General features: G+C 33.3%; 1 long non-coding RNA gene across 3 annotated transcripts; it reads right to left on the bottom strand.

Moving 5' to 3' along the window:
• Positions 1-646: 646 nt before the first annotated feature.
• Positions 647-13,332, bottom strand: LOC131177319 (uncharacterized). 3 transcript variants are annotated; one of them, XR_009146879.1, is made up of 4 exons: positions 12,797-13,332; positions 11,882-11,997; positions 11,115-11,179; positions 647-856 (listed from the first exon to the last, which is right to left on the bottom strand). It is a non-coding gene; the product is annotated as an uncharacterized LOC131177319 (long non-coding RNA). The 3 variants fall into 3 exon arrangements; XR_009146878.1 differs by lacking the exon at positions 12,797-13,332 and adding an exon at positions 12,239-12,505; XR_009146877.1 differs by lacking the exon at positions 12,797-13,332 and having other exon boundaries at positions 11,882-12,505.

Here is a 13,332-nt window from a genome sequence, read left to right as displayed (position 1 = left end):
CTATTATATCACAGAATGGCATGTAAGGCCATAAAACACAGAATGGCATGAAGCCATATACAATACTGCTAACATAACCCTATTGGCATGCCAACCTATCCAAACCAATCACACTAGGCCTACTAAGGCATTTAACACTTTTAATTATGCAATTTTTTTTTTGAAATTAAAATTTAATTGTTACACCCTACTCCTTAGAAAGATGTAACATGATCCCGTAATACATCTAATGAATTACCGTACTTCGCCTACCGGTAACCCATAAAATATACTACAAGAGATTTTAAAATAACTTTGTTACTTTTTGAAGGTGGCGAACACTTTTGCTAGGAATTAAAAACATTTAATTGTAGTTTAAAAACTAGTTAAAATTTTTGGTCCATTTTTATTTTTACGCAAATCTTGGAAAAATTTCAGCAGAGTGCCATCTATATTTGGGAAAAATAGTTCTTCAAATACCTATAAAAATACTCCCAATATTTTCAAAACAACCACAACTCCAAGACACTCATTTTCATATCCTCATTCATCACAATCAGTTCAATTCACTTATCAAGCCAAACTCATCAAAAAAGAAATCGTCCATAATTTTTCAATTTCCAGAAGAAAGTAAATAATACATTCATTAAGGTACTAAAATTATTGTTACAATTAAATTTGCATTTCCATTACACACCCAAAATAACATTTCAAAAGTTTTATACATCTGCTCAAATAAATTACACACATATATTTACATGCATATTCAAAATCTAATATACAAGGGTATACCTATAATATACCCGAGGCTAGTCACAAGCAGTCTTCAAGGTGCAGCTGTAGGAATCTCACTCAACTGCTCTATCTCTACTCTCACCTGCGACAGCATACAAAGCTATCGCTGAGTGGTGAACTCAGTGGTGCACAACTATAATTTAAAATGTAATACAATATACATTAACAATAATTATACCAAAAATTTTGGAATCTCGAAACTTAACCAATTTCCAAATGTCAAAATTTTCATTGCCAATAATAATAGTCACTCGTTAAAATAACCTTGATCAAAATTTCAATTTGTCAAATCACAACTGAACAATAAAAATAATTCCTGCAATTGTGGAAACAAACAATTATTTTAACAAAATCATTTGTGCACAATCTCATTTAAAATCATAATTTCTTATCAATCAAAACCCATTCTTATCTCACTAACTATGCAAGACTAATCCGAAAGGGCCATCTTTGTGGTGATTCTAACTCCTTATGGTCGGGGAGGTCGAATCTGGATTCTAACTCCCTATGGTCGAGGAGGTCAAATCATCGTGCACAGCACACAACACAGTAATGAAACTTTTGACGGGTCCATAACAAAAACTTAGATCTAACCTCTAATAAGAGAAGAATCTAAGTCTGTGCACATACCATGGTTTTCGAAACAAAACAAAGCTAACTCCATTATCTCATCAACAAATGATATAGAGACGGGTAATAACCTAGTCAAGCATCTATAGTGAGATATTAAAACAATATCATGCATTTCTTTGTCCTTTTTGTGAGCATAAATCACAACACAATGTTAAATCAAGATCAATTCCAATATTCCATAACTTTTTATGCTTATTACAATCCAAAACAAAATTTTGTATTTTATTCATGCAAATTGCCCGTTGTAATTCAAAACATAATTTATCTAGTCCAAAACAATATTCAATAATTGTTGAAATAATATTTCACAAAACTAAACCCATGCTTGCTATACCAATTTCAATAATCATTGAAATAAATCTCATAATTGATAAACATAGTGCATAAGGAAGAATAAAATCATTTAATTACGCAAAATATTCAAAACAAATTCAATCAAAAACTAGTTGTGCATAAACCTCTTTTGTCGATTCAATTTACTCAAACTTTCATTTCTCCTTCAAAGATCCCTTTCCAACTGAAATACATAAATTTAAAGTGCTTCAGTATCTATTTCTAATACTTAAATTCCAACAATTTCTTTACAAACTTATCCTTCCTATTACGGTTTATAAATTTCGGGTCTTTCACATTTTTGTGTATGGTGGCACTATTTATGCTAAAACGTTGACTTTTCTATACTTAATAGGTTTATTAATTCTAATTGTACCCATATACCACATTTTGAATGTCAATTTTGTTGGCATTGATTGCCAATTCAATTTCTAAGTCTGCTAAGGGAAATTACAAATTTTCAGTTTTGGTCCCCTGTTTTTTACTATTCCATTGGTCTGGTTACTGTGAAAACTTGGCTAAGTGTCCCTCATCAAAATTGTTCCTTATTGTCTTAGCTTTAATTCCATTTTTTAATCACTCAATTTGGAGTTTTTTAGCCCAAGTTATGCCTATTTAAATGGGGCTGGCCGGATTTAGTGTTACCCAGAATTCTGGGCATTTTCTGGATTTTAGAAATTTTTAGTGTGTTGAATGCAGGTGGTTTTCCAGATAGGTTATGGTCAAAATTTGGGTTTGTTTTCTTCATGAAAGTTGTAGGGCTATGTCTCAGCTTTCCATCGATATAAGATTTAGGTCATTTGGACCTTCCTAGACCAAGTTATGGTCATTTACGTAACTATTATTCATTTGGTCATTTTTGTACAGGTCAGTGTGCCCTAATCCGGATTTGGCCTAATTGTTCACTAAGTTATTGTCATTTTCTGGGCATGATTCCTGAATGAAAAATGGTCCATTTTCTGTCTAGTTTCATTCCTAATTAGCCTCACACTAATTGGGTTGGTAAATTTAACCTAGGTCAAGTTGTTTGCATAATGACCCTAACCAATCCGAATTGAAACTTATTTCTAACAATTCACATACACCACAAATGATCACAATTGACCATTTCTCAACTCAAATAAGGTCAACTACATCAATTGACTAATTCTCAACTTTTTCTCCAATTTTTCAAAATTCTCAAAACCCTAATTACATAGAATTCAAATCTAATGCATTCAAAACATATATCCATAATTCACATACACAACTCAACCTAAACAACTATTCAAACACCTCAAAATCATTCGTATCAAACCATAACTAAGGCTGGCCAAAATTTCCTTTTTGATCCCACAACAATTGTTTTTGTTTGATTTTATACAATTTCTAAGTTTATTAAAGCATATGTGCATGAATTTTAAAGAAAAACTAAGTGATTGATGACTAACCTCTTTCTTTGAATTTTCAATCTTCAATTCCACTCCTCTTTCCTTCTTTCTTTCTTGCTTAATCCTCTTCTCAAGTGAGGTTATCAAGTTCTAATGGATTAATTTGGGGTCAACGTAAGGTTTAGTGGTTGGAAGCAAGCATAAAGCATGCTTTAATGGAGGCTTTTGGTGGGAGAAGAAATGAGATAGAGAGAGCTACGGAAATTTGGAGAAGAAGAAGAAAAAAATTTATCTTTTTAATTTTGTTTTTATCCCTTTAATTGACTTAGTCAAATAGAATAATTAAATGGAAATTATTTATGAGGTAATGCTTAGGTCATGTAAGTGATGTCATTATTCTAATTTTCTTTTCTTTTTCTTTTTTCTTATTTTTTCATAGCTTCTTAATTTAATTCCCGGTTCTAAAATTTTTTTTTCTCTGATTTTATTAGACAGTTAGGTCAGAAGTCAACTCTAGGGGTAAATTGACCAAATTGCCCCTCACTGGTTCAATCCGGTTTGTAAGTTATTCGATATTTCTTTCGAATCCCTGACCTAATTATTTGACCTACTTAACAATTCTTTTTCGTGATTTTCTCATTTCTACTGTGTTCGTAATAGTCCTAAGGACCACGGCGTCACATTTTTCGATTCAGAATTCTAGTTACGATTGACCTCGCAATCATTTTCAGGTAAGGTCACCCATCGCTGTAACTCCTGGCTCATTTAACTTTTTATGCTTTGTTTTTCTTCTTTATACTTAACAATTTGGCAATTACTAATTATTTGTGTTCAGGGCTTATCTAGTTGTCTTAGATGTGATTCTAATCCCTTTAATTGTCCGGACCGATACCGATCAGCGGAACAGTAAAATATACCAGGCTATGCAAATAGGGGTGTTATATTAATTATTACTATTCATTCCATTAGTCAACTAAAATGTTGACTTTTTCATAGATAATAGGTATATTGGTTCTAATATCCCCAACATACCACATTTTGCATTCTAAAATTGTTGGCATTGGTTGCCAATACCATTATAAAGCTTAGTATTGGATATTTTAAAATTTTCAGATTTCAAGCACTAAGTTTACTGTTCCATTGGTTATTTGTACAGTAGGAATTTGACAAAATTATCTTCACGAAAGTTGTTCCTTTATGTGTCTTCTTTAATTTTCATTTTGAATCACTCCATTTGGAGTTTTCTAGCTCAAGTTATGGCTATTTTACCATAACTGGTCAGATGGACTTTTACCCAGAATTTCTGGGCAATTCTGGTTCTACTAGATTTGGTAGCTCAACTTTGGTTAGCAATTTCATTTGGTTAAGTTTAGAATTGGAGTTTCTATTCTCCATGAAAGTTATTCAAAATTGTCTAAGATTTTCATTGATACAAATTTCAGGTCAATTGGACCTTTCTACACTGAGTTATGACCAAATGAATGAACACTGTTCATTTGGTCATTTTGCCCAGGCAGAATGTGTGTTACCCGGATTTGGTCAATTTTTAGGTCAGTCTATTGTGGTTTTCTGGATAGGATTCCTTCATCAAAGTTGTGTCAATTTTTAGGTCAAATTTGATGTCCCAAACCCTAACTCCAACAACTTTAATTCTCCATATACATGCAATCAATGAATTAAGACATCAAATTCATGTTCAATGGCAGTCATGTACAACTATATTTTAATCTAATCAATGAAACCCTAATGTACCCTAAGGCTGCTGAAATTTCATGGGATACAATCATGCATTTTTCGTTCAATTTCTATCAATTTTTTAACTTAACTAAGCTTAAATTCAAGTTTAGAAGGAATTAAGAATAAGGACTATGGCACTAACCTCTTGGCTGATTTTTTAGCTTGTTCACCCCTCACTTTCTTTCACTTTCTCTTCTTCTAATTGCTGCCCAAGTCTTGCTCTAGTGGTAAGGGAGGTTTAGAATGAGGTGTCACAATGTGATTGGGTGGAGGCACACTAATGATATCATGTGATGTCATAATTTCTATTTTTCTTTTTTTTTTCTTTTCTTTTCTTTCCTACTCATTTTCAATTAAATTTTTAGCAATATTTATTTACATTTTATGTCACATAATTATTTATTTAACTAGACAAGTTGGCCAAAAATCATCTCTGAAGGCAAAATGACCAAAATGCCCTCTGTTTGGCTTTTTGAGCCAAAATCGTCTGTACCGATCTAAAAAATTTTTTTATAAGCATTTTCATGAAATTCTAATGCCTTCGAAACCTCAATGACTCTTCTCTGGAGTCCTAAAAATTATTTCATGAATTTTCTCTTGGGTTTAGGGCTTCTAGCTGCGAAGACCGCAACTTCCCACCGGGTTACCCATCTCTAGGGCACCGGCTTATTTAACTTGGTTGTATTTTACTTTTAAAAATTTTTCTAAATTTTTTTATTAGTATTTGAGTTATTTATGGCTCCTCCATCTAGTCTAAATATTTTTTTCTAGACGTTTTAGCTGTCCGAACCGACACCGATCACCAGAACAGTAGAATGTACGTAATTGCTACAATGAGGGTGTTACATTTTTCCTCCATTTTACATCCCTATTTTCCCCTTCATATTTGTTATAACAGGCACGCAAATCTAAGATACAGATAAATCGCACAATCCATAGTATAAAAAAGAGAAGAAGAATAACACATGATTTAATATGGTTCAACCGTAAGGTCTATGTCCACAAGTAAAACGAGAAAAAGTTCAACTATGATGAAAAAAGTAAGATACAATCACTCAAAACTATCAAATCCTAAACTCAGTATATTTCCTAAATATCTCACAACTCTACTGCAAATGGCAGAATATTACAATATTTATACTGGTCCCGTGTCCTCTGCTACTACCACATATCTCACTTTTTATCTCAATCGGGTCACAGCGCGAAGCTTTCGAGTTGAGTCACAATTCAGATCTATGAAGACATATCTAAAATTCAAGCCACATAAAAATAACAATTCTTCCCCTTGGCTTGAATTCCCTCCATTATTAACAAAATCACCATAAACACTTTGTCTTGCCATATGCTCTTGCAAGGGCACTACTGAGCATTACAAACACCAACCAAGTCTAGGCAATGCTTAAACTTACTAATTAGGACTCCATTAGTCATCATATCTGTTGGATTATCATGTGTAGAGAATTGCAAAACTACAGTCCCCTAAGATATAATGTCCCGAATGAAGTAATATCTGACATCAATGTGCTTAGTTCGCTCATGGTACATTTGATTCTTTATGAGATGTATTGCACTCTAACCATCACAAAACACTGTTGGCTTATTCTGTATTAACTCAAGATCACCCACCAAACCTTGTAACCATAAAGCTTCCTTTACTACCTCTGCTAAAGCCATACATTCAGCCTCTGTGGTAGATAAAGTAACTGTAGCTTGCAATGTTGCCTTCCAACTAATAGCACTTCTAGAGAGAGTAAATAAATAACTTCTCAAAGATCTCCTCTTGTTTAAGTCCTTTGCAAAATTTGAATCCACAAAGCCAATAACTAAATCACTCATCCTGGCCCTATCGAATGTCAGACCAACATCTGTAGTACCCCTCAAATACCTCAGAATCCATTTCATTGCCTACTAATGCTCTTTCCCAAGACACTCCATGTATCTACTCACAACAATAACTATATGTGAAATGTCAGGTCGGGTGCAAACCATAGCATAAATAATACTACCAATAGTGCTCGAATAGGGAACACTGAACATGTGCTCCATCTCCTCATCTATTTTTGGTGACATGTCTGCAGATAACTTTAAATGGTCAACAAACAGAACAGTTACAAGCTTAGCATTATTCATGTTGAAATGCTTAAACACCTTCTCAATAAAGGCTTACTGAGACAAGAAAAGCTTCCTAACACTTATATCCCTAATAATTTCCATTCCTAATATCTTCTTTGCAACACCTAAATCCTTTGTCTTAAACTCATCACTCAACTGTTTTTTCAGATGTGATATGCTTTTAGCAGCAATAAGCATGTCATCCACATACAATAACAAATAGACAAAGGAATCATCTAAAACCTTCCTATGATACACACAACTATCATATGAACTACGAATAAAGCCATTATGAACCATGAATGTATCAAATCTTTTGTACCACTGCCAAGGTGACTATTTCAGACCATATAAAGATTTCTTAAATAAGCAAACATGGTTTTCTATACCTAGAATAACAAATCCCTTGGGATCACTCATATAAATTTTCTCCTCCACCTCACCATGCAAAAATGTTCACATCTAGTTGTTCAAGCTTTAGATTATGAAAAGCAACTATAGCAAGTAAGATGCTGATAGAACTGCACTTCACAATTGGAGAAAACATTTTATTAAAGTCAATCCCCTCCCTCTAAGTAAAGCCTTTTGCTACTAACCATGCTTTATATCGAGGTGCTTCAACCCCTAGAGTGCCTTCCTTTTTTTTAACACCTATTTGCAACTTACCATTTTCTGTCCCTTAGACAATGTTACAAGCTTCCAAGTCTGATTTGTATGAAGAGATTCAATTTCTTTACCCATAGCACTGACCTACTAAATTGTATTTGAATAAGAAATAGCTTCTCTATAATTGCTGGGTTAATACACATCAACTGTCTCAACAACTGATAAGGCAAATGCAACTAGATTTGCATATGCATATCTATGCAGGGGTTTAATCTATCTTCTCTCTCTACCAGTTGCAATGCTATATGGTTCCTATTGTTGCTGCTTAAGTGCATCCTTTTGTTGATTAGGATCTTCCACTTCATCCTCTGAATCACTGGATTAAACTGTTGAAGTATCAATATAAAGCTCCACCTGTTCTTTGACATCGTGATCTAATTCTGCTATTAACTTCTCCATCTAACTATCCAATGAAGTAGACTCATTAAATGTCACATCCTTGCTGATAATTAATCCTGGAGACTTTGGATCATTAAACCACAACCTTTAGCCTTTCACTCCTAATGCCTACCCTAGAAATATGCATTTTCTTGCCCTTGGTTCAAGTTTACCATCCTCACATGAGTATAAGCGGGACAACCAAACACTCTCAGCCAAGACTAATTAGCAGGTGAACTAGACCAGATCTTAAAAGGAGCTTTACACTTAATAATTGTAGATGGAAATCTATTAACAAAAAAATAGGCTGTAAAAATTACTTCAACTAAAAAATCCTTTCCCAAACTTGAATGTCAGAGCATGCTTTTTGCTTTATCACAAAGCATTTTATTCATGTGTTCTGCAATACCATTAAGTTGTGGTGTCCTTGTACAAGTGCGGTGTCTCACTATACCTTCATTGCTACAGAATGCATCAAACTCAAGATTGCAAAATTTCAACCCATTATTAGTTCTAAGATGCTTGACCTTTTTTTCTATCTACTTCTCAATCATCGTCTTCCACTTTACAAAGGTTGAAAATGCCTCATTTTTTATTTTTAAGAAATACACCCAAACCATCTGAGAATAATCATCAATCAAAGTTATGAAGTACATGGTATTCTCTTGGAAGGGATTTTGTTAGGACCCCACACATCTGAGTGGATATAATCCACCATTCCTCTGGCCTTGCACACTGCCTTTTTGTCGAACTTCACCCTAGTCTATTTGCTAAACACACAGTGTTCACAAAAGTCCATAAATTTTATTTTCTGCCTATCCAATAAATCCTGCTTGCTCAATACAGATAACCCTCTTTCACTCATATGACCAAGATGCAGATGCCACAATTGAGTGTAATTTTGATTATTGCTTCCAAATGCTATTGCAACTTCCCTTGAAACTGTACTGTCCTAAAGAAAATACAATCCTGAAACCAAACTGTTTTTTCATGAGTACCATAGAGCCCTTGCACACTTTGAGAACTCTATTCTCTGCATGGTATATGAATCCATGAGAGTCAAGTGTCCCAAGAGAAATCAGGTTCCTCTTTAGTTCTAGAACATGTCAACACTCTATAGTTCTGACAACGCCATCAAACATCCTCAATCTAATGTTACCAATTCCTTCCACAAGTAATGCATGATCATTACCTAGAAACTCCTTACCGCTCGTTTGTTTGTAAGTGACAATCCAGTTTTTGTGTGGACATATGTTATAAGTAGCACCAATATCAAGAATCTAGGAATTCTGTCCATGATCTGAACTCACGGATAAAATTTTCCTAGCACTATCATCACTATCAGAATTGCTAAACCTATCAACAATATTTGCAAAACTTTCTAGTTGCTTTCCCTTTTTATTTTTCAACTTGGGACAGTCTCTCCTGTAGTGGCCTTGCTCCCTACACTCAAAATAGTTGGCCTTTTTTATTCCTGACTTAGATCTAGCCTTAGATTTCTTCCTGCTAGAAGAACCCTTCCTTGAATATGTTCTTCCCCTACTCACCAAACCTTCCCCCTTAAATCTTTCTCTATTATCTGGAAAATTCTTTTTTAACTCCTTCAATTTTAGAGAATTACTAACATCATCTAGTGAAATACTATCTTTCCCATTTAATAGAGTATCAATAAAAGTCTCATAGGAGGGTGGCAAAGAACATAACACAATTAAGGCCTAGTCCTCACTATCAATATCAATATTAATATTCTTTAGGTCCATAATGATTGAATTAAATTCATCTAGATGTTCTGTAATGGGTATACCTTCACTCATTCTTAGATTGTAAAGCCTTTTCTTTAGATATAGGCGATTGGTTTGCGATTTGGCAGAGTACAACTCTTCCAATTTCTTCCATGCTACAAACACTGAGCTTTCACTAGCAATCTCACATAAGACATTATCAGTTATGCTCATTAATATTACACTCAAGGCTTTCTCTTTTAAATTAGCCTTCTCCGCCCCTTCATACCTTATGAAAAGTTATCATCGATTACTTTCTATAGACCTTGCAAGATCAAGGAAGATTTGATTTTAATCTTTCACAGACTGAAACTTGATCCACCATCAAACTTCTCTATCTCATACTTCATTGAAGATGATGCCATCTGTAAACCCTAGATTACACGCACAAAGCTCTGATACCAGTCTGTTATAAAAGGCAAGTAAATCTAAGGCACACACACAAATTGCACAATCACACAATATAAAAAAAAAGGAGAATAACACAGGATTTAATGTGATTCAACAGTAAGGTCTACGTCATGGGCAAGACAAGAGAAAAATTCCACTATGATAAAAAAAAAAAAAAGTAAGATACAATCACTCAAAACTCTCAAAACCTAACTCCAGTGTGTTTCCCAAATATCTCACAACTCTACCTCAAATGGCAAAATATTACAATATTTATACTGGTTCTGTGCCCTCCGCTATGATCATAAATCTCACTTTTTATCTCAATCGGGCTGCAGCATGAAGCTTTCGAGTCGAATCACAATTCAGGTACACGAAGACATATCCAAAATTCAATCCACATAAAAATAATAATATCTTTCCTCCACAATCTTAACATCTATATGGTAAAATAAATTGCCAAGTAAAAAGCAAATGTTATATCCATGGTATGGTCAGATACTAGAGTTGAGTTTTCTAAGTTATGTTTCCTAATTGAAACACTTGATTTTATTATATATATATATATGAACTTTGATCTTCATATCAATTAGGAAAGCAATGGAGAACTAATTGATCAGGATTCTTTGAAAAGTATTGTGGCAATCTATGTAGAGATTGTAATAGATTCAATGAAATATTATGAGCAAGTCTCTGAAGCATTGCTACACAAAGAAAGTGCTACATTTTATTCAGAAAAGGCCTCTAAATGGATGCAAAATGAGTTTGATGAGGATTACATGTTTATGATTAAAACATGTTGGAATGATATTAAAACATCACCAAACATAATTCAAAGCTAGTCAAGATGGTTCATGCAATAAAAAAATGATTAAGTATCATCCCTATTTTGCCCAAAAAAAAAATTGTAATTACAAAGAAGCAAATTGAAAACATGTACCTCCAATTACAAATCAATGCTAAGAAAGTTCTGTCCCAGCATTATAATCGATATGAGAATCCTTGCTGTAAAAAAAAAAAAAAAAAAAAAAGGCAACCTATTGATTCTTAACTTTGACTTTAGAGATCATGGGGTAGAATGGAAATGTAATGCAAAATCACCGAATGAAACCAACTTGCAATGGAATATAACAAAACAATATCTCTAAAAAAGGAAGTAATTGTTGAAGTAATGTGGATTAAAAAAAAGAAAATTGTAATCAGCTGCATCATTTAACAAAAGTGATGCCTAAATCCTCCGACAATAATATACAATCAATTGTCTTGCAACATTGATAGTTGCCCACATGGACCAAACGATAAGAAAAATATAAATACATTTCTAGCTATTTAATAGGAAATCTTGAACATAGAATAATAAAACTATAAAATAAAAGTTATGACAAGCTACCTCAACAATTTATCCTATTCTATTCTAGTTGCTCTAATTGCGTTTGAAGTTGATGCCCATTGCACAGAAAGATTCGAATTAGCTTGCACTGGGGAATAAATTTTGATAGGCTTAACAATTGCTTATATATGTATTGACAAAAGGCACATGAAGCCACTCATAAAAAATAAGACAAAGGTCTCTCAAGTGATTATAATTAGCAAAGGAAAATTATCTCCTTGTTGAACAACTACATATAGAGTGGAATAGAGCAGGGATTGAATATATTGTTGATGGAATAAAATAAACATATGGAAGTAAACATGGCAATCGCTTACCCATAAGTTTATAAATTGCCTTATGAGTGCACCTTCAAAGCTTTATGAAGCTTCTCTTACACATCCCTTCAAAGATGCCAATTTGCTTTATTGGGAGCAATGTTGAGGAATGGACCCTAAACATGCAATTTGGAGAGAGAGAGAGAGAGAGAGAGAGAGAGAGAGAGAGAGTAATTTAAAAGGCCAATGAATTTAATTTAGATCTTGTAAATACAAATGCATAAGAAACAAATAGGCATATAGCAATGGACACATTTGCAAAACTCATCAATTATAAAACTCTGCAAAGTATATTATGTTTGTTTTTATCTATTTTTTATATATAAAATAGAAAGAAAGCCTTGAAAGTACTTATACCTGCAAGATGCAAACAAATCCTTGGCTGAAAATATTGCTCCCATTGCTAAAAAATGGTAAGTAAAAGTAAATAAAAACAAACCAAAAGAAAAAATTGTATAAAGCAATGTTTTTGTTTTAATTGCATATAATGGTTCATTAAAATATTGCTTTTAATAATGATAATAACTAAAAAAAACAATGAAATAAAATTAGGCAACAAATAATGGAGAGAAAGTACATGTAATTTCTCCGAGAATACATGTAATTCATACCCAATGAATACATGTAATTTCTCCGAGAATGAGAGAAAGTACCTAGATAATCCATTGTGTCCTAGAAATCAATGTTTAATTTATTGAATAAATGTACTGAACTTGAAGCAACAGTTGAGAAGTTAGAGCCATCACAAATAAAATCAAATAAAAATCAACAAATAGATATGTAACTCACATCTAAGATCTCAAATTACCTTGTAAATCAAGCATTTACAAACAGATTTAACAAATCCAACAAAATAAATTAATATCCAACTAAACACAATACCCACCACCACATTCACATTATCAAATCCATTACCTTGAGCTCCAGTGTTGTGTTTGAGAAGGCTTGAAACTAATTAGTTAGTTAAAGAGATTAATGGTGGAGCCAAGGGAAACGAAGTAGAAGGGAAAGTGTTGGGTTGGGATAAGGGTTCTTTTTGGGGTTTACTGGAGCATTGGGTTCTCTTGTTATAACATTCATTGCATGCTGGCTTTCTAAATGTTGCTGCACCAACACCATTTAGTTTGTCCTTATTAATCACCATGAGATCCCAGCAAATTCAGAACGAATATTGCGCCAACAGTTTGGTACTCCAATCAAATGAAACCAAAACCATCAAAATAATTTTTTTTTGTCAAAAAAATAAATAGTGCATTTAAAAGAAAACCCACAAAATTAATTGAAAGCAGAAAAAGAAAAAATTAACTTTGGTAAAAAAAAAAATCAGCAAAATCTCCTTCTATTTGTTGTTGGAGAATCCCAACCCATTAATCCATTAAAGCAAATTGATCTACAAGTAGCCATGGACGACATGAGAATATCATCTCACTATGAAGGCTGAGACTGTTGAA

Source organism: Hevea brasiliensis, unplaced genomic scaffold, assembly GCF_030052815.1.
Source record: "Hevea brasiliensis isolate MT/VB/25A 57/8 unplaced genomic scaffold, ASM3005281v1 Scaf40, whole genome shotgun sequence".
Classification (NCBI taxonomy): domain Eukaryota; kingdom Viridiplantae; phylum Streptophyta; class Magnoliopsida; order Malpighiales; family Euphorbiaceae; genus Hevea; species Hevea brasiliensis.
Note: the sequence above shows the minus strand (reverse complement) of the source record. Positions and strands in the feature narration are given on the sequence as shown.